The 19,353-nt window shown below is 36.8% G+C and overlaps 1 long non-coding RNA gene across 1 annotated transcript; it reads left to right on the forward strand.

Annotated features, from left to right (window-relative positions):
• Window positions 1-298: 298 nt before the first annotated feature.
• On the forward strand, window positions 299-15,488 carry LOC129526947 (uncharacterized). The gene is made up of 4 exons (XR_008671766.1): window positions 299-429; window positions 8,891-9,132; window positions 13,277-13,393; window positions 15,267-15,488. It is a non-coding gene; the product is annotated as an uncharacterized lncRNA (long non-coding RNA).
• The last annotated feature ends 3,865 nt before the right edge of the window (window positions 15,489-19,353 follow it).

Consider the following 19,353-nt stretch of genomic DNA (forward strand, 5'->3'; position numbering starts at 1 on the left):
GAGCTGCTTACCCATTTCCGGTTGGACTTTGAGGCTTTCCCATAGCCTGTAAGACAATCTCCCTGTATTATTTCTGTTTTAAAATAATCATAGTGTTTCTGTTTTCCTGGTTGGACCCTGATTGATTCCCACATTATCTTAGCTCATTGTGAAATGGTTTTGATGGAGTTAAGACTTAATGTTATAATAACAGCTGTTTTAGAGAGGCAATCTAAAATTAATTAACATTTGAATAAAATTTCATGTCATTTGCAAAATGTTTAAAGAATCTATCCATAATTTTATTCTTCTAATATAGATCCCTGTAATTATTTCATCCTGGAATTCACAGCCAGAAAGGAGTTTGCCTGCAGACTGCAAGCTTCTTGCAGGCCAAACTTAGACTTCATTCTTCATAACCTTGGCACCAAGCACAGTGCACAGTATGTGGTGAGTATGCAACTAACAAACACTTCTTTAAAAGCAGAAGATGAAATGGAGGGATTTTTACATTTCCTTTCGTCAGACATTAGAACTATGCAACCTAAAATCTCTTTATTTTTTTTCCTACTTCATGGCTTCCTAGAAGCTATGAGATTATTTTTATATTCTACCAGAGTAACTAAATCGCCTTCGTTGCTTGAGGTTTGCCTATCTTCTTTAAATAATTTTGTTGTGTTCTAAAATTTTGTCAGTTTGTTTGGGTTTATAAGCTCCTTTACATTCCGCATAAACCCTTCATAAATGAGGACATCCAGAAACCTGGAAAACCCCATGGTTAGCAGTAAGTAGCGGGGGAAGGTGAGCATTCCTGGAAGGCAGGCAGTCATGTCTAGTATTATTTACTCATTTATGTTTTCTGACTGTGTGTTTCACAGCATTTATTGATTTATAGCATGTCAATAAAATTATTCCATTCATATATTTTCCTTCTAGTTAAGACCATATGTAATTTAAAATGTTGGCTGTTCTGTTTTTATAGCCAAAAGAGAGGTTTGCAACTTGATTATACAAGGTAGAGATCAAAGCTTTTCGTTTCTAATCTACAGGAGTATTTTCCATATGTCTTGACTTCAGGAACAGGAGGATTCTCTGTAGGAAGTTCAGTGAAATCTGTCACTCTCAGATTTTCTAAGAATGGAAGTGGTTAGATAAATAATATGAGCTAACCCTTATTGAGACCATACAATGTGTCCAACCTCTCTTTAAAGCACTGTTTGTCCATTAATTCATCGAATCTTCATGACAGCCCTATGCAGTAAATGCTATTAGTGTGTCCATTTTATAGATAAGAAAATTAAAGCAGAGAAAAATTCAGTAACCTGTCTAGCTCTCATTGCTTAATAACAGAGCAGATTTTAAACCAAGTCAATCTGACTTTAGAGTTTATGGTCTTAACCACAGCAATATGATGCTTATTAGAATTACTAGAAGTCTTAGACAGATATAGTTGTCTTCAGTAGAGATAAATATTTGCAGAGAGAATAAGACTGACACATTCATAATAGCATGCCAATTTAGATCAAATTGATCAATTATAAGATAGACCATAAAGAAAAAAAAACAGTAAATGGAATTATTTTCACGTGATGAAATGAGAGAGCTGAGGCTCAGAGACATTTAGGGGTCTGCCTCAGGTCACACAGCTGTTTAGTAGAAGGCTCAAGACCAGAGCCCTATAACCTAGCACTTAGGACTCAGCTCATTGGAGACACCTGTAAATTAAGAGCCATGATGCAACAGACAACTTAACTGTCTTGACTGTTAATCCCGAGCTCTTTCTGCTCTCCTTACACTTTCCTGCTTTGCATACAAAACATCACCTGCCTGAGCCAATGGAATGTCCCTTCTGAATAAAAAAATGTAATTTGTGTTTTTTGCGTATGTATATAATACCTATATATTTCCCTTACAGCAAAGCACATAGCTGGTGTTAAAGAGTTAAACACACACACAAAAAGGCATGAAGTTAAAAAAAAAAAAAAACAAAAAAACCCAACATCCATATAGGGCCTTCTCATTGCTATAATGATATCAGTTGCAACAAGTCCAAGGCCCGACCTCATTACAAGGGTTTAATTGCATTGTTACACAGTCTCACTTCTCCTCTCTGGCCTCTTTCTCTTTATGACAGCTTTAGAAAGGAATTTCAGCTTGAGGTCAAAGGAAATTAATTACTGCTTTCTTAATCTGTGCTCATCTACATTTAGAAAACTTTGGGCTTTCCACCAGCATATTCTTGTCGCCTATTTGTATAAGACCCAAACTTACAAAAGTAACACCTCGGACCTTTGTTTAAAAAAAAAAAAAAAGGTGCACAAAAGCACTTCGACAGCACATATTGAATATGTGTGGATCGCATCCCAAGAAAGCACCAGTCATAGAAAAGAAATTCCTGCCATTTAACAAAGATAGTAATGCGTTAAAAGTTGAGCATTATCTTACGTAGAAAATTGTATTTAATAATTAGACTGAAGGCTATTAAACTGAAGTGTTAATAATGTTAATCTAGTAATGCCAGTAAATAAAAGTGATCTAAGATAAAGGCCCATCAGTAGGTATATTGATTAACAACAGGATGACATAGCTAGAGATTTAAACATGGCTTTGTGTGTAGCATCTCCATCTGCAATTGGTTTAAGCTTTAGGAGGACATGTTTGTTTCATTATTGCATTAACATTTTATTTCATTTATTTTTTGAGAGGGAGTCTTGCTCTGTCACTGAGGCTGGAGTGCAATGGTGTAATCTCGGCTCACTGCAACCTCCGCCTCCCAGGTTCAAGCAATTCTCCTGCCTCAGCCTCCCAAGTAGCTGGGATTACAGACATCTGGCATCATGCCTTGCTATTTTGTTTGTTTGTTTGTTTGTTTGTTTGTTTTTTGTATTTTTGTAGAGACGGGGTTTCACCTTGTTGGTCAGGCTGGTCTTGAACTCCTGACCTCAGGTGATCCGCCTGCCTTAACCTCCCAAAGTGTTGGGATTACAGGCGTGAGCCACCTCAACTGACCTGCATTAACGTTTTGAAATGTCCCTTCTCCTTCTCATTTCTTCATGGGTCAGGGAGACATCAAGTCAATGGATGTAAAGATGGAAGGATTGGAAGTCCAGGTTCTAAAGGTCATCAATAAATATTAATTTAAAATCAATAACAAATGACTCCAAAGACCCTCCCTGTGTCCAGGTGTTCTCATTGTTCAGCTCCCACTTATGAGTGAGAACATGCTGTGTTTGGTTTTCTATTCCTGTGTTAGTTTGCTGAGGATGATGGGGAAACCTAACTCTTTTGCCTTCTGCTCAGTTCTCTAGGTCTACCTTTATTTTCTCAATACATATGTATTTGAATTTCCAAAAAATTATGTAGCTGGTTGCCAAATATCCTTAATTAATGTGATTAGAACAAATGATATACAGTTGTGTTAAGATTCAGTTTCAGAAGTTAGTGTTTATTACTATGAGTGCATAGCTTTGTTGTGCACTTTCAGTAGGGGTACAGGGTGGGTACTTAGATACTTTATAATGTTGTATAGGATGTTGAGTATGGTTTATAATGTTATCTCAAAATGGTGGGTAAGGGCAAAATTTGAGGGAAGGAGAGTTGTTCTCAATCCTAAGCCTCACCGCTACCTGCCCCAGGCATACTGAGAGGCTGTTTACAGAACCAGGCTGATCATCCACCTGTTGGGTAAAGATCGGGATGCCTGAAAGAATGAGGGTGGCTGGGAGAGGCTGGTATTTTACTTCTCAGTTGGGTAGCCCATTAGCCAGGAGGATTACTGATTTATCCTTGGATTCCAGGGCAAAGAATAGAGGAATTGAAGAGATAGCCATGTTGAGAGTAGGGTGGAGACGAAGCTGCTTGCACATATACCTTCAACGTGACAAGAAAGGTTGAGTTTGATTAAATTGATGAAACATATGGAAGGTAGCTGGCTTTTCTATCCTGCTGACAGCCCACTTCAGAGAGCTGCCCAGCAGTGAGAAACAGAGAAATGACCCAGATTTGGCAGAAGCCGGGGAGGAATTTGGGAAAGACTGACAGGAAGGTTGTATCTCTTCTGAGATCTGTTCAAAACAAGCTGCCATGGTGCCTCTCACTTGAGCTTCCCTGTCCATGAGGAAGTGAGCATTTGGGTTCCTGCCATGCAGCCAGTCTAGTGGGAAGAGGAGTGACACTCATCAAAGGGTGGATTGCAGTCTTGGCTAGTAAACTCGGGTCTATGGTCCCCTCTCTCTTTTCTTTTTTTGACCCACAAACTGAAGGAACAGAGGGAAGGAGGGGTGTCAGGACTGGGTCACATATCACCACTCTCCATTCCAAACTCAAGATGTGCTTGAGTTGTGGGTGGAGATGGGAGAGGACATCTTTGAATTAAGTTTGAGATTGAGTAGCTTTGAGTCTTAAAAATCCAAAAGAGAACAATTTAATACATTAAACAGGCTGAAGAATATGGAATCTGCACATGTGTACTGTTTTCTGCTAAGTTTCTGGGGAGCGTTAAGTCATTCATGGATCCTCTCCTCAAAAAGTTGAGGTATGGTAGGAAAGGAAACATTAAATCTACTTACACAAGTAAGTGGAAAACAATAAAGCAGAGAGAAAGTCATGAGAAAAAAAACAAATGAAGTTTTAAGACTTTAGGGAATGAAGAGATTCTATATTATTTCAGGGATCAGAGTAAGTTTCACAGAAGAGGCAGAATTTGAGTTTAGGAGGATGGTAAAAATTTAAACACTTAGAACCTGGTAGGGATGATGTTCAGGCAAAGAATGAATCCAAGTGCAGCAGCAGAAGGACATGCTTATGGCCCAGGAGGAAGTGGTTTGGGTGGAACCACTTGAAAGTAAGAGATAAAAGAATATTTGGTCAGATGATAGAAAGCCTTGAGTGTCATTCTAGGCAGAGTAGATTATAATTTGGGCAATGAAAAGTCTTTGGAGTTTCTAACCTGGGCATTATTATGAAATAGATGAGGCAGCTTTTGTCAGAGGCAAATAGTCTGGAAGCTGCCAGTCACTGACCTTCAAAGCCTGAGAGCTGTGGAGATGAATATCTCAATATATGTGTAGCAAACCTAGCCCACTGTGCCCACTCTGTGTCAGGCACAGTTTAATTGTTGGAATACAAAAATGAGCTGAAGATAAAATTCCCTGCTCTTCCATTCTAATATGGGAAGTAGAAAATGAAAGAACACCTTTATATGATAATGCCCGGGAGTGATGAGTGCTAGGTAGAATAAAGGAAAGAGTGTGGTGGTAGGCCGTGTTCCTCCCCAGAAGTGTGACACTCATGGTGGCCTGAGTGAAGTGGTGAGATAAAGATCAAGAGGATTCTAGTAACACAGGTTTGAACTGTTTGAGGAACCACAAGAAGAGCCATGAGGCTGCACGAGAGAGTGAAGCAGAGAATGGTAGGAGATAAAGTTGCAGTTGTAATCAAGGTCAGAGCATGTGGAGTTTGGCAGCTCATGATAAAATGTTTATTTTGCATGCAATGGAAAGGCAGTGAAGATGTTTGAACAGTAGAGTGACATGGGCAAATTTATGTTTTCCAAAGATCATCTGCTGTGGGAGAATAGACTGTATTGGGCAAGAGAGGAAGCAAGGGGACACTTTAGGGGGTCTGTGACCATGGTCCAGGTTTGCACCAGGCTGTTAGCAATCGCAGTGGAGAGAAGTGGCTGGATTCAAGAAATGCTTTGAAAGTGAGAATAAAAGGAATTGAGAGAAACTAGAGTTGGAATATGAGAAGAAGAGAGACATCTGACTGATTTTTACATTTTTTGTCTTGAAAATGAAATGAATACTTGCTGAGATGTGGAAGTTTAAGGACAAAGTGCATTTGGAGTAAGGGTTTGAGGTACTTTTTAGACATTCAAATGGAAATATCAGGCCAGAAATTGGATATGCAAATCTGAGAGAGTGGAGAGGACAGGAATGGAGTTGTGAATTTTGGAACCTACCTTCCTACAATATTTAAACCAGAGACTAGAATGAAAGAATTTAATATAAAGTGAAGATAAAAAATAAAAGAAAGAGGAACTAATATTTGTTTTAATCCTGCTAATTGTCAAGCTTTATACTAGTAAAGATGCTTTTACTACATAGTATCATAAGGTAGATATTATTAGTCCCCATTTAATGTTGAGGAAATTGGGGTCTTAAAGATATTAAGTAGCTCAAAAATTATGTAGCATGAAAGTGAAATAACTGGGTTTCTGTTCCAGATCTTCTTGATGCCTATATTAGTCTGTTCTCATATTGCTAACAAAGGCATACCCCAAACTGGGTAATTTATAAAGGAAAGAGGTTTAATTGACTCACAGTTCCACATGGCTAGGTAGGCCTCACAGTCATGGCAGAAGGCAAATGAGGAGCAAAGTCACGTCTTACACGGCAGCAGGCAAGAGAGCTTGTGCAGGGGAACTCCCATTCATATCACCATTCATATCATTGCTTACCTGTAGTGATTATTTCACTGTGGATATGAGCATATATAGTGATTCTCTCCCTATATATATTCTATATATTCCATATATAAAATCTATATATGGAATTTATATATATAGATTCCAGTGTGCTACAAATGTAACAATCTATATATATATATGTAGATTCCAGTGTGATACAAATATAACAATGTTGAGTAGAAGAAGCCACATACTAAAGACTACATAATATATAAGTCCATTTACAAAAAGTACAAAATGTGTGTATACTATTGCACAGCCTCTCTCTCTCTCTCTGGACCTTCCTTTCTAAACAGAGTTTTATATTTTATCTGAAAGGTCCTGTGTACAAAATGAAAAACTATTCATCAAACAAGGGTCTGTCCAGGTTAGACACTTTGGTCAAGCAATGTAATTCCAACCACCTGCAGTGTAATTTTATAGCAGAAGTAATGCTACAACATGCAAGGCCATTGTCACATGAAAGTAATTGTTAACCTAAAGAAAAAGCAGATTTTCCTTTTTGCTAACATGACAAGATTAAAACCTTTTAACGTGTGAGGTTTACGTATAATTTGCTCTGATCATTGAACAAAGAATCTTGAACACACTTGGCTGTACTTTTCAATCATTGGCCAAGTTTACAAAGACTTAATTTTTTTTTTTTTAAAAAGGAAAGATACTTTATTTAAAAGTCTTTTTGACTTTTGGGAACTGAATAACTTGAAACTGGTAGCTTTCTAAAGGAAAGCTACTAGGTTTTGCAATAAGTGTCTCTTACTTTGTTTCTCTACTATATAAAAATAATTATTTTGATAATCACCATTAATCTTGGCACTCAGATTATTTCTTAGTTCAGACAGGACACATTTCAAGTGTATTCTATTTTGAGATAGGCTCTAACTACCTTTCATTTTAAAGAAGTCTCAGATTCTCCTTGTCACCAAAGTTCTTGACTTTTTAGCCATTTCTGATTGCTACTTAAGTCTTCATCTCCATCCATTCGTCCCTATTCCTGGTGTCCTTGAGATATTCCTGAGGCCTTCTTTGTATACTCTCCAGCTGTACTGGCTTCAGGAGATAGATCAAGATAAGAAGAAATATCATCCTCAATGCCCTCTGCCTGGTGGTGGGCTTCCGCTCAGCTCCTTCCTTTTGTTTAAATCCTTACTTAAAAGCACCATTTTCAATGAATCTTTTCCTCACCAACTCTTACTCCATGTCTACACTCTTAACGAAATTTGACTCTAAGATTAGGAAATAGTGATATACAAGCATATATACACACATATAAATTATATGTATAAAATTTATAATATATATTATGTACATATAGATTGTTATATTTGTATCACACTGGAATCTATCTATCTATGGATTCCATATATAGTGATTCTCTCCCTATATATATTCTATATATTCCATATATAAAATCTATATATGGAATTTATATATATAGATTCCAGTGTGATACAAATATAACAATCTATATATATATATATGTAGATTCCAGTGTGATACAAATATAACAATGTTGAGTAGAGGAAGCCACATACTAAAGACTACATAATATATAAGTCCATTTACAAAAAGTACAAAATTATGCAAAGCTAATCTACACGTTAAAAATCAAGACAGTGTTCTTGGGGAGGGTACTGATTACAAGTGGTAAAGGTGAGCTTATTGGGGTGCCGATTAGTTAGTATTTTTTTTTAAATGGGTGGCGGTTACATGGGTATATTCAGTTTATGAATATTCATTGATACACTTTTCTATATGCATATTATATTTCAATACAATTCAAAATGGAAAAGAAAATGGCCATATTTGCATAGTAAACTTTTGGGAAAGTGAAAATACAAATGGCTGGTAACCATATAAAAATGTTTAATCTCATTAGTAAGCAGGAAAACCCAAATTAAAAAAAAAAATCAAAATGCTGTTATATACCCCTAAGAAAACAAAAAATTAAAGATGGGTGATATCCTGTGTTATGGAATAAGGAAGCAGACACTTTTAGAATTGATGGGAAGTTGAATTGGTACTGTTCTTTTAGAGGATACTTTAGAAATGTCTATTAACACTTCAAATACATACACTTTATGAATAGGAATTCTATTCCTAGCCATTCATCCTAAAGAAATACTCACGCATATGCACAAATGTGTAGATATCAAGGGTCTGCATAATAATATTGTTTGTTAAAAATGTTGTTCGTAAGAAATGGAAACAAGTCCCTTGTGTATGACAACATCTAAGATGCCCTCAGTGAAGGCTGCCCCCTGGTATTCACATCCTTGTCAAATCCCCTTTCCTTGATTGTGAATGGGACCTAGGGACTAGCTTTCAACAAACAGAATATGGCAAAAATAATAGAATGGCACTTCCTAGATTAGGTTTCAAAATGACTGGCTTCATGTTTTGCTTGCTAGTTCTCCAGCTCTCTTTTTTGCTTGCTCTAAGGGAAGTCAGCTGCCATGTTTTGAGCTGCCCTCTGGAAAGACCCTCGTGGTGAGGAACTGGTGGCTCTGGCCGACATCCAGCGAGGACCTGAGATCTGCCAGCTGCCACATGAGTGAGCTGGGAAGTGGATCTTCTCCCAGCCTTGAGATAACTGCAATTGTGGTCAATTTGATCATTGCTCTGCAGGACACTCAGAGGGGTCAGCTGAGTCACAGATGGATTTCTGACCCACAGAAACTGAGGTAATAAATATTTGTTGTTTTAAGCTGATAAATTTTGGGTTAATTTGTTACTTAACCACAGGTAATATATCAACCGATAGAATATTTGCTTAAATAAATGATGGTAATTCTATATTCTATATATATTCTATTCATTGCCATTTTTAAAGAATACAGTATCTCTGTAAGTGTTGACATAGGAAGATTCTCAAGGTGTGTTATGAAGTAAAAATAAGAGTATCAAAACCATATGTATTGTAGGATTCCACATGAGAAAATAAACCTCTATATATTTATAGATAATAATATATGCTTCAAAATTTACAAAAAATGTTTTGAAAGGAAAAGGATCACATTTATTTGGAAAAATAACTTTTTACATCATACTCTATTGCACGTAATCACTTGAAGTTTGTAAAGCAAAATGTATTATTACTTTTACTTATACTGTATACAAATTATTTTAAAGTATATTTGGAAATGGTTGTCAAAAAAAAATAAAGCCTGAAAAAAACAAGCTGCCCACCCATCATCCAGTTATAACCCTTTCTACTTTCTTTCTTGTTTTCTATTTCCCTCTGCTCCCATGAAGATATAAATGTAAATATAGATATGAAATGTTTTAACAACATTGAGATCAAACTGTACATGTTATTTTGTATCCTTTTAAACTTAATATATACTAAATATTTTTTATGTCACTAAATATTTTCCAACAACATTCAAGTTTAATATCCACTGATTATTTTGATGTATGGTTGTACCTTCAGTTACTTAATTATTATATCCATTATTGTATGTTTGGGCCATTTTCAGTTTTTCCCTATTGCAAATAATACTGAGATTAATATCTTTCTAGCTTGAGCTTTGTCTAGTCCATGTTTATTGCCTGTGCAGTATTTGTATAAGGGAAACTGTTGGATCAAAAAAAAGTCATCAAAATTTTAGAGTTTTTATACACTTTGCAAAAAGATCACAGTGACAGCAGTCGTAGAATAGAAAAGGAAAGAATAAAAGCAATGGTTTCAACCAATGTTGCCCTACTTAAATATTGGCCCTTTTCTTTAATGCTGTGTGTCTGCTGCGTCACATGATCATGATATTATTTATTCAGCAGGCCAGTTTAAAAAGTATCCAAAGAAGGGGAAAAAATAGAGTATAACCTAACCACTCTTGCTCCTTAAAGTCAATCTAAACAATATTTTGAACGAACTCTGTCAATGAATGACTTTATATATTTACTTATTTTTAAAAATTGTTTAAAAATAAATTTAAGGTATATGACATGATGTCTTGATGCTCATATCCACAGTGAAATAATCACTACAGGTAAGCAATGATATGAATGGTGAGTGTTGACGCTGTGGGATTGCTGGGTGTCCTGAGGAAGACCACGTGGAAAGGGGACTCAGAGCTAATACCTACAAATAAATACATCAAACTGCCATGATTAACACAAAGAAAGAAAGAGAAGATAGGCTTTTCAACACCGAATATATTATGCTATTGGGCATTAAAAATATGAAAAGTCTGGAAACCTGGAAATTAATTGAGAGAGGACAAAAAGAACAGAAAGAACCACCTTTCAAGGAATTTCTGAAGTTAAAACCCAAAGAGTTATTTTTCTTTTTAACATACGAATATCTTTGAGATCAGGATGTATCTTAAAATTTTAAACTTAATTACCAGTATATTTTCTTTTGTAGTGGTAGATAAAATAATGGCTCATCTTATAATCAGTGATCTCTTTGATTCCCTGAAATAAACATTTTTGTTTTTTGGTTTTACATATGAAAGGAAGGAAGCCATAGTCTATTATAAAGTCTGGATTTGGGGAAAAAAAGAAAATAGAGAAAAAAGCATATAGAATTTTTTACTTGACAATTGGAAAATATACATTCTTTTTAAAGACTACAAAGCATATTTACAAAAATTGTTCATATTCTGGGCTAGACAGAAAGTATCAGCAAGTAGTATGTAATATTTCAAAAAACATGTTCTCTGACCACAATGCTATAAAATTAGAGATAAGTCCAAAAAAGGATATAGTCAAAGAGCCCTGCATCTTTGAATGTGTAAAACACTCATTAATAACTGATAGGACAAATAAAAAACATACAATTAAAATACATATTTAGATGTGAACACTCATTAAAATATTAAAGAGCAAATTAAATGGGTTATGGGTAAGACAGTACCTTAGAAGAAAATGTATTACCCTAAATATTAAATCCTAAAAAGGCAAATACTGAAAAATATTTAGCTAAGCATTCAGCTTAAGAAGCTAGAAAAAGCACAATAAAACAAGGAAGTAAAAAGAAAGAATCAGAAACTAATAAAATTAATTTGATAACCCAGTTTAATTGATTTGTTAACCTGGTTTGCTAACTAGAAAGAATTTAAAAAATAAACTTTAGGTATTTTGATTGAGGGCGAAAAAAAGTGTGAACCTGTAACGAAAAAGGCAGTATATTATTAGTGCAGAGATAGAAAAAAAACAAAAAAAACGAAGCCAACAGCATAGGATGTTTAGCTAAACAAGAGGCTTACACATGTATGAAAATATATAAACATATAAGAAAGGTCACATTGTAGGTCAGTTGAGGAAAAAAGGGTAATTCAATAAGCAGTATTGGATCAACTGGTTATCCCTATGAAAAATGTTAGACAGAATTCTCTCCTTATAGACACAAAATCAATTCTAGGTAGGTTAAGGACCTAAATCTGAAAAGCAAAGCTTTCATGTATTTGGAAGAAAATATAAATATCTTAAAGAAATTTAGATAGGAAAGTCTTTCTTTAATGACAAGATTAAAAGATCAAGGAAAATATTGATAAACTTGACTACATTAAAATTTTTAAAAAGACTTCTATGAGATGAGAAGCACAAAAAAGTAAAAGGGCATGTTCCATACTGGGAGAAGAGTTCTGCAATTTATATCACCAAACAAAGACTTAAATATCTAAAATGATCAAAAATCCCTGCAAATCAATAAAAGATCAACAACTTGATAGAAAAATTGATTAAAGATGTATAAGAAAACATAAATGGCTAATAAACACTTATGAAAAGATGCTTTAAAATGCTTAAAAGATACCTACTGATCAAGGAAATGTAAATTAAAATCACCAGGAGATAATGATTGTGCAACAAGCTGATGGGCAAAACTTAAAGTTGGTACAAAGTTTTGATAAGGACAAGTTCTCTCGAGAATAACTAAGCAATACTTCATAAAGTTAAATACATACATACTTTCCATCTAGGCACTTCCAGCTCTGGGTTTACAGCAGTAGTTCTTGAATTTTACCCTGTACCATAATCACTTGAAGGACTTGTGAAGACCTGGGGTTCGGCCTTAGGATTTACATGGCCAATAAGTTCCCAGGTAATGCTAATGCAGCTGGGAAACCAACCTGGGAATCATTGCCCTAGAGAACCAATCTTGACTGTGCCCAGGGAGACATGCACAACATTCGCTGTGCTGATCGTAATAGCAAGAAATTGGAAGCAACCTAAATATCCAACATTACAAGGATTGAGAGAGAATTAAATTGTGAGAAACACTAAACAGCAGTTATAATTAATAAGCCCAAATGAAAGAAATGTTGATTAAAAAGAGGAAAATAAATAAAATATATACAATTTTAATAAAGTTTAAATGCATGTAAAATCATCCTGCATATTGTTTATAGATGTATGCATATGTTTAAAGTACTAGTAAAATAGGCCGGGCCTGGTGGCTGATGCCTATAAGCCCATCACTTTGAAAGGCCAAGGTAGGTGGATCACCCGAGGTCAGGATTTCAAGGCCAGCCACCCAGCATGGCAAAAACTCATCTCTACTAATATATATATATATATATATATATATATATATATATATATATATATATATATAATTAGCCAGGCATGGTGGCAGACACCTGTAGTCTCAGGTACTCGGGAGGCTGAGGCAGAAGAATCCCGTGAACCTGGAAGGCAGAGGTTGCAGTGAGCCGAGACTGCACCACTGCATTCCAGCCTAGGTGAAAGACTGAGACTCTGTCCCAAAAAAAAAAAAAAAAAAAAAGTACAAGTTAAATAGAAAAGTAGAGTAGGAAAAATATAAAAATTTGCATGGGATTAAGAGACACCAACTTCAGGACGGTGGTTATCTGTTGGCAGGCAAGAGATAGCAGTGGAATCCAGGAGAAGCACTCAAGGGACATCAGCTATACTTGTGATTTATTTATTTTTATTGAAGAAAAGATCTGATCCAAAATGGAAAAGTGATGAGACTTGGTGAGTACATGAATGTATGATACATTATATTGTTTTCTTGGTTGCACTTTTTGGGTCTGTTTGAAATATTTCATAACAATACTCATTTAAACAGAGATAGAGAAACTAACTGAACTCAGAAGCCTGTTAAGTCTATTACAGAGAGAATACCAGGCTGGATGTTTTTTTCATCTAACTTGATACTGAGTTTTTAAAATCCTAAAATGTCGAGCCAAAAAGCCAGAAAAATAACAAAACTAGGCATTTCAGAGAATAACTGGGCATCTAGTCATTCAGAGTGCATAATGGTAACAAATACTTTTATATTTAAATAATACTCTGCATGTGTAGTCTACTTTTATATAACATATTTCAGCTCATTTACCCCTCTCAACAATTCTGAGAATGAAGTAGGAAGGAAGTTATCATTCCCATTGTACATGTGAGGAAACAGGCTCAGGGAGGTTAAAGAATCAGAGAGTGGAGTAAATGCCCAAGCTGGAGCTGCCTCCTGTAGGTTACTGTAGGTCCTTCTCTGTACATGTAGGCATCCAGGGGCTGCAGGATGCTGTCAGCTGATGTCCTAGTGAATCTTATTCCAACTTAGTTGGGGCTGAAAATTCTTCTTTCAAATTTATTTTGACTGTGACTAATAAGAACTCAGGGGGTACCTTGCTTTCTAACTTACTCTCACTCAGTGAGTTGTTCTGCAGTCAAAAAGCGGTTAGGTTTTCTAGTAGTAGCTGTTAGGTTTTCTAGCAGTAGCTGTTAGGTTTTCCAGTAGTAGCTGTTGGGTTTTCTAGTAGTAGCTCCTGGAGGTGGCAATGTGGTTGCTGGGTAAAGCTCGGGTTTTGAAGCTTGTGTGGCTTATATTGAAGTCCCCGTTTCATCACTCACTAGCTTTGTGAATCTGACAATTAAATCAGCATTGAGGAGCCTCACTTTCATAATCTGTAAAGTGGGATCACCTCACTAGCAGGGTTGCAGAGGCTAATCTATGTGCAGGGTGTGATCAAGTGTCTGGCATGTGGTAACAGCTCAGTAAGTGCAATGTATTTAATAATTATTACTTTTATTTGTTGAGATGCAGATGACCTATTAAAGTTATTCTCTTTCTCTCTCACTTTCTCCCTAATGAGATCTAACTCAAAATCAATATTGAATGCAGAGAAATGTAAACATGCATATCTCTATCTCCCTGGTCACCTTCTGTCAATTCAGAATGGAGGTAGGTGGGTACAGAAGGCATGAGGAGATCGGGGAGAGTAGACAGGGAGGAAGAAGGAGAAAGCAAAATGTAATTCTGAAATTTCTGTAAATTTTGAATTCAGCAAAATACATGAACAACTACAAAGTAAAAGAAGCTGAACAACATGAAGGCAGCCTGGTCTCACAAACACATATTGAAAAATAGGACCTAGGTTTCGACTACTTCTTCAGAAACAACACTGTATCGAAAAGAACCAGCTTGGTGTGTATTTTTGTGTAATCATCAGAGTGATTTTGGTGTAATATACACATTACTAGCAAATTTGTAACATATCACAAACAGTAGGAATTTCCTTTGCCTTAAGTGTTGGTATTTTGTACTAAAAATGTCATATCGGTAAGAACATTTGAGAAGGTAGAGCTTCTAAAAAGTGTCAGTAAACATGGTGGTTGTACCAATTCACTGAATTTGTTGCTTAAGAGTTTTCCTGGAAATAATAAGTTTGGGAAGAGATGTGGCAGTGAATAATATCTAGATTTAATTTGAAGCATCACTACAGTAGTATTTAATAATGAGCCTTGGGTATTGATGCCATGAACGGAAGCAACTTGTTTCCCAGGGACTTTTGTAAAGGGGCTACAAGGAGGTGTGTGGTGTATGATTGATATTCCAATCTTCTTTTAGTTTTAGGAGAGTTTTTGAGCATTGATCTACTCATACTCTATCTAAATGTATGGACCCCTGCTTTACTGCTGGTTCATGTCCCCGGATGTCTGCTTGTGCTGTTTCTTCTGCCTGGCATGCTCTCCCCTGAGACTCCCACCCTTCCACTTGGACAATCGAATTTGACAGTTAAAGAACCAACTCAGGTATTTCTTGAACAAACTCCAGTTGCCAGTAGAACGGGTGAGTCTCTAGTCTGTTCTAATAATAATGATGATGCAATGACAAAGTTTCTTAAATATTTGTATATGCCAAACACTGGTCTAAGTACTTTATATTACTTAGCTCATTTAGGCTTCACAATAGCCCTAGAGGAGGGTACTATTATTAAAAGTGTCAGCGCATGACATCAGACTGTCTATCTATGACTTATTTACTATATTCATACTCATCATCATCTCTCCAAAGCAGGGTGTCTCCAACCATATCCAGTAGAATACTATTTCCCAAGATGTCAACAGTCAAACCTGAAAAACAAAAAGGCAAATAGATAGCTTTATTTTTATTTTTTGCAAATACGCTTTTAAAAATTCACAATACATAGTCACAATTTCAAGGCCCTGAGAAGTCCTAAAATAAGAAAACATGGTGGCCGGGTGCAGTGGCTCACATCTGTCATCCTAGCACTTTGGGAAGTCGAGGCGGGTGGATCACCTGAGGTCGGGAGTTCAAGACCAGCCTGGCCAACATGGTGAAACCCCATCTCTGCTAGAAATACAAAAATCAGCTGGGTGTGGTGGTGGGCGCCTACTATAATCCCAGCTACTCAGGAGGCTGAGGCAGGAGAATCACTTGAACCCAGGAGGCGGAGGATGCAGTGAGCCAATATCGCGCCACTGCAGTCCAGCCTGGGCGACAGAGTGAGACTCTGTCTCAAAAACAACAACAACAACAAAACAAACAAACAAACAAAAAACATGCTTAATTTTGCTTCTCCCAGCATTTCCAAAAGGAACCATGCTCACATGTACACTTTGTTCTTCTTTCTCCCCGTCTCCTACTCTTGCATCCCCCTTCCAACATATGCTAGGTAAATATGTTCAAATGCCCACACATAGTTTCATACTTATCAATCTATAGTGAAATTGTTTATTTCTACACGGAATTCTCTTATTGGACTATGGACTTCTTGAGGGGTAAACTGTGTCTGATTCATTGTTATGTTCCTAGCTTCATTTGCTGTGACATGAAAGTTGTGTGTAGGTTTCTTGTTTGGCTATGTTCAGGGATGCTTCTGAGATGCTGCTTCATCTGAGAAAGGAGAAGACATCACGATAATTGACATTCTGGACCTTGGTGCTTGATCGATCAATTGTGCCCCCACCAAGCCAACACTGTGAAAGACAGCAAGGCAGTCTGCCCAACACCAAGATGCTGACAGTTAGCATGGGAGCTCTCCATCACAAATATGTCCAGCTTCATTCATGAAAATCTAGAGAGAGATTTCTCTGAGGTTGAGGTTTTTATTTTCTCCCTAAAGATGAATTCTGAAGCTCAGAAAATGTAGATGTAGATAACTCCCTGGATATAATCCTCTCAGTCAATAATTTTATTTTACATATGAGATAGTTGAGGCCCAAAAATGGGAAGTAAGTGGTGTAATGACACCAGTCAATGGCAGAGTTAAACTAGAATAACTTACCTGGCCTTCTAGAAAAAAACAAAAACAAAAACTCTTTGGAACTCTGGCCATGAAATAAACCCATAGAGGATGGATGCTTCTCTTTATGAAAGATAGCAGAAGCCAACACAGATGCCTAAGAGAACCATATGGCTCAGGAAAAAGCTTGGCTGAAACAGCCATTGATTGGCTGGTCTACAGAGCACCCGTTTGGCAATCTAAAGGTAAAAGGACTTTTGGCAGTGGAGTAGCTTATGATGCAGAACTGGATGCAGTGGGAGCGGCCCAAGCAGTGACCCGGGACTGGAAACCCCTTGAGCCCAGGGAATTAGAAGCCTACATGATGAAATTTGCTGGAAGAAGTTCTTCCAAAAATAAACTTGTGTGAGAAGGCAGTGCAGTAGCCTGTGCTGAAATGGCTTTGATTGGAGAAGATACGCCTGAGAGACTTTTATTATCTCTTACTCAAGGACTGCAAGTGAAACTGGAAATGTCTATTGTAAATTAAAGCCATATGTTCCAGAATATGAACTAAACATCAACATTTGTTGAGCCGGTTCCATGTTCTAAGTGCTTTACTTATTAACTTGCTGTATCTACACAAGAACTTAATGAGGTAGCTATGATTAGTCCAGTTTTACAGATGAGAAAAACTGAGGCATAGAGAACTAAGTAACCAGCTCAAAGTCCTACAGCTGGTAGCTAATGGGTCCAGGATGAAATAATTACTGGTTTGTTTCTATCATTTATTTCATGTTTCCTACACTATAATAACATTCTATGTAGTGAACAAAGTTTTAGCAGTTTATGGCTAGATTTCTGTAAGTAATTTGAGATTGTCATACTGTTCTGAATAGAAATCTGTGCAATAAAATGGTAACGTTGGTGAAGAGAGGCTAGGAGATTTACAGCCGTGGTGTAATTAATGTAAATGTTAGAAAAGCACACATAGGTTTTGAATGAACAGGAAGAGAAATTCTACACATCTTTTTGTACTTGTAAATCTTGTTTCTTGTGGAGTGGGACAGTGTCATACAGGATTTGGAGTTTCAGAATATTTTTTAAAAAGGAAAAAAAGACAGTGGAATATATGAGATGATGGTAGCTCATTTTTTTTCTGCATGGTTTGTCCCCTCACCTTTCAGAAAGCACTTACTATGTGCAAAGTGCATGCAAGTCTTGAGGAATGTGAATTGGCATCAGTTCATTCCTGATGGTTTATTATCCACTAGTCCATGCACGCATAAAGGCACAGAAGTAGCAGAACATGTTAAAGGAGTTCTAATAAATGGGACTTCATATCTTAGGGATTTGAGGACTGGTCATAAATTGTTTTGGCTGGAATTTGAGGAGCAGGAACTTTGGTTTGTAGATTGAGAGCAAAGGATTTTCTTATGTCCTAAGAAGAGTGAACCAAGGTTCGGGGGTCAACAAGCAATTCAATAATTAAAGAATGAGGAGTGGCCCTGTTCAGAGACAGAGCTGGAGAATGGATGGAGAAGTGGGGAGGTCTCTGAGATGTCTGTCTGGACAAAAGACGTTGACTTCCTGAGCAAAGACCCCAGGAAGCCACATTTAAAGCAATTTTTAGCATCTTTCTGAGGCAGGTTTCAAATGCCTGAGACATAGTAGGTACTCAATTAATATTTGTTGACTGAGTGAGTGAACTGTACAATGAAAAAAGATAAAGTAATTGCATAGCATTTCAGAGTTGCCCACGAATCCATTTGCCTGCTGTCTAAAATAGTAAGCACAGCTATAGAACGCATTAGCCCTCAATCCCTGGCCCAAATTTTAGGCATTAAAATGCTGGCCTTACTCTTTGGGAGTGTACAAAGATGACCTGGGCACTGGCAGCATGCTGTCTTATGTGTAGCCTAAATCCACTGATGTGAACTCTTTGTTTGTGCTAGTTCTTTTCTTGTTTAAAACAACAGTGAGAACTACAAACCCCAGCACCTTAGAGTTATCCACATATCCATAAAAGCCTAGCAACCAAAGGTATTATCTTTATTCAGAAGAAGTAGAACACGATTAAGGTTCAGATATGTATATATATATATATATATATATATATATATATATGAATTGGGTTCTGAAATGGTCATTTTTTCCCCCTCGGCTATGCCATTATAGTGATCAGCCAAGCTTCGGCAAGGTAAATACTTTTGGAAAATAAGTGGAAATTTGCTGCAAATCAGTCCCTTTTGTGCATGGCCGCGGGAGCATGTTGAAATGTTTGGACACTAATACCCATTCATTTTCTTGGCTCCATAAATAAAAGCCGCCAGCTCTGTGGCGGCCGTGAAATGGTATTCTTCAGGGCCCAGCAGGAACCCCCATCCTTATTACCACTGCAGGGGGCAGGACAGGCCCAAAATAGCAAGACAACTAAATCAAGACATTTTCAATGTCTAACAAAATGAC

The sequence above is a fragment of the Gorilla gorilla genome, chromosome 16 (genome assembly GCF_029281585.2).
Source record: "Gorilla gorilla gorilla isolate KB3781 chromosome 16, NHGRI_mGorGor1-v2.1_pri, whole genome shotgun sequence".
Classification (NCBI taxonomy): Eukaryota; Metazoa; Chordata; class Mammalia; order Primates; family Hominidae; genus Gorilla; species Gorilla gorilla.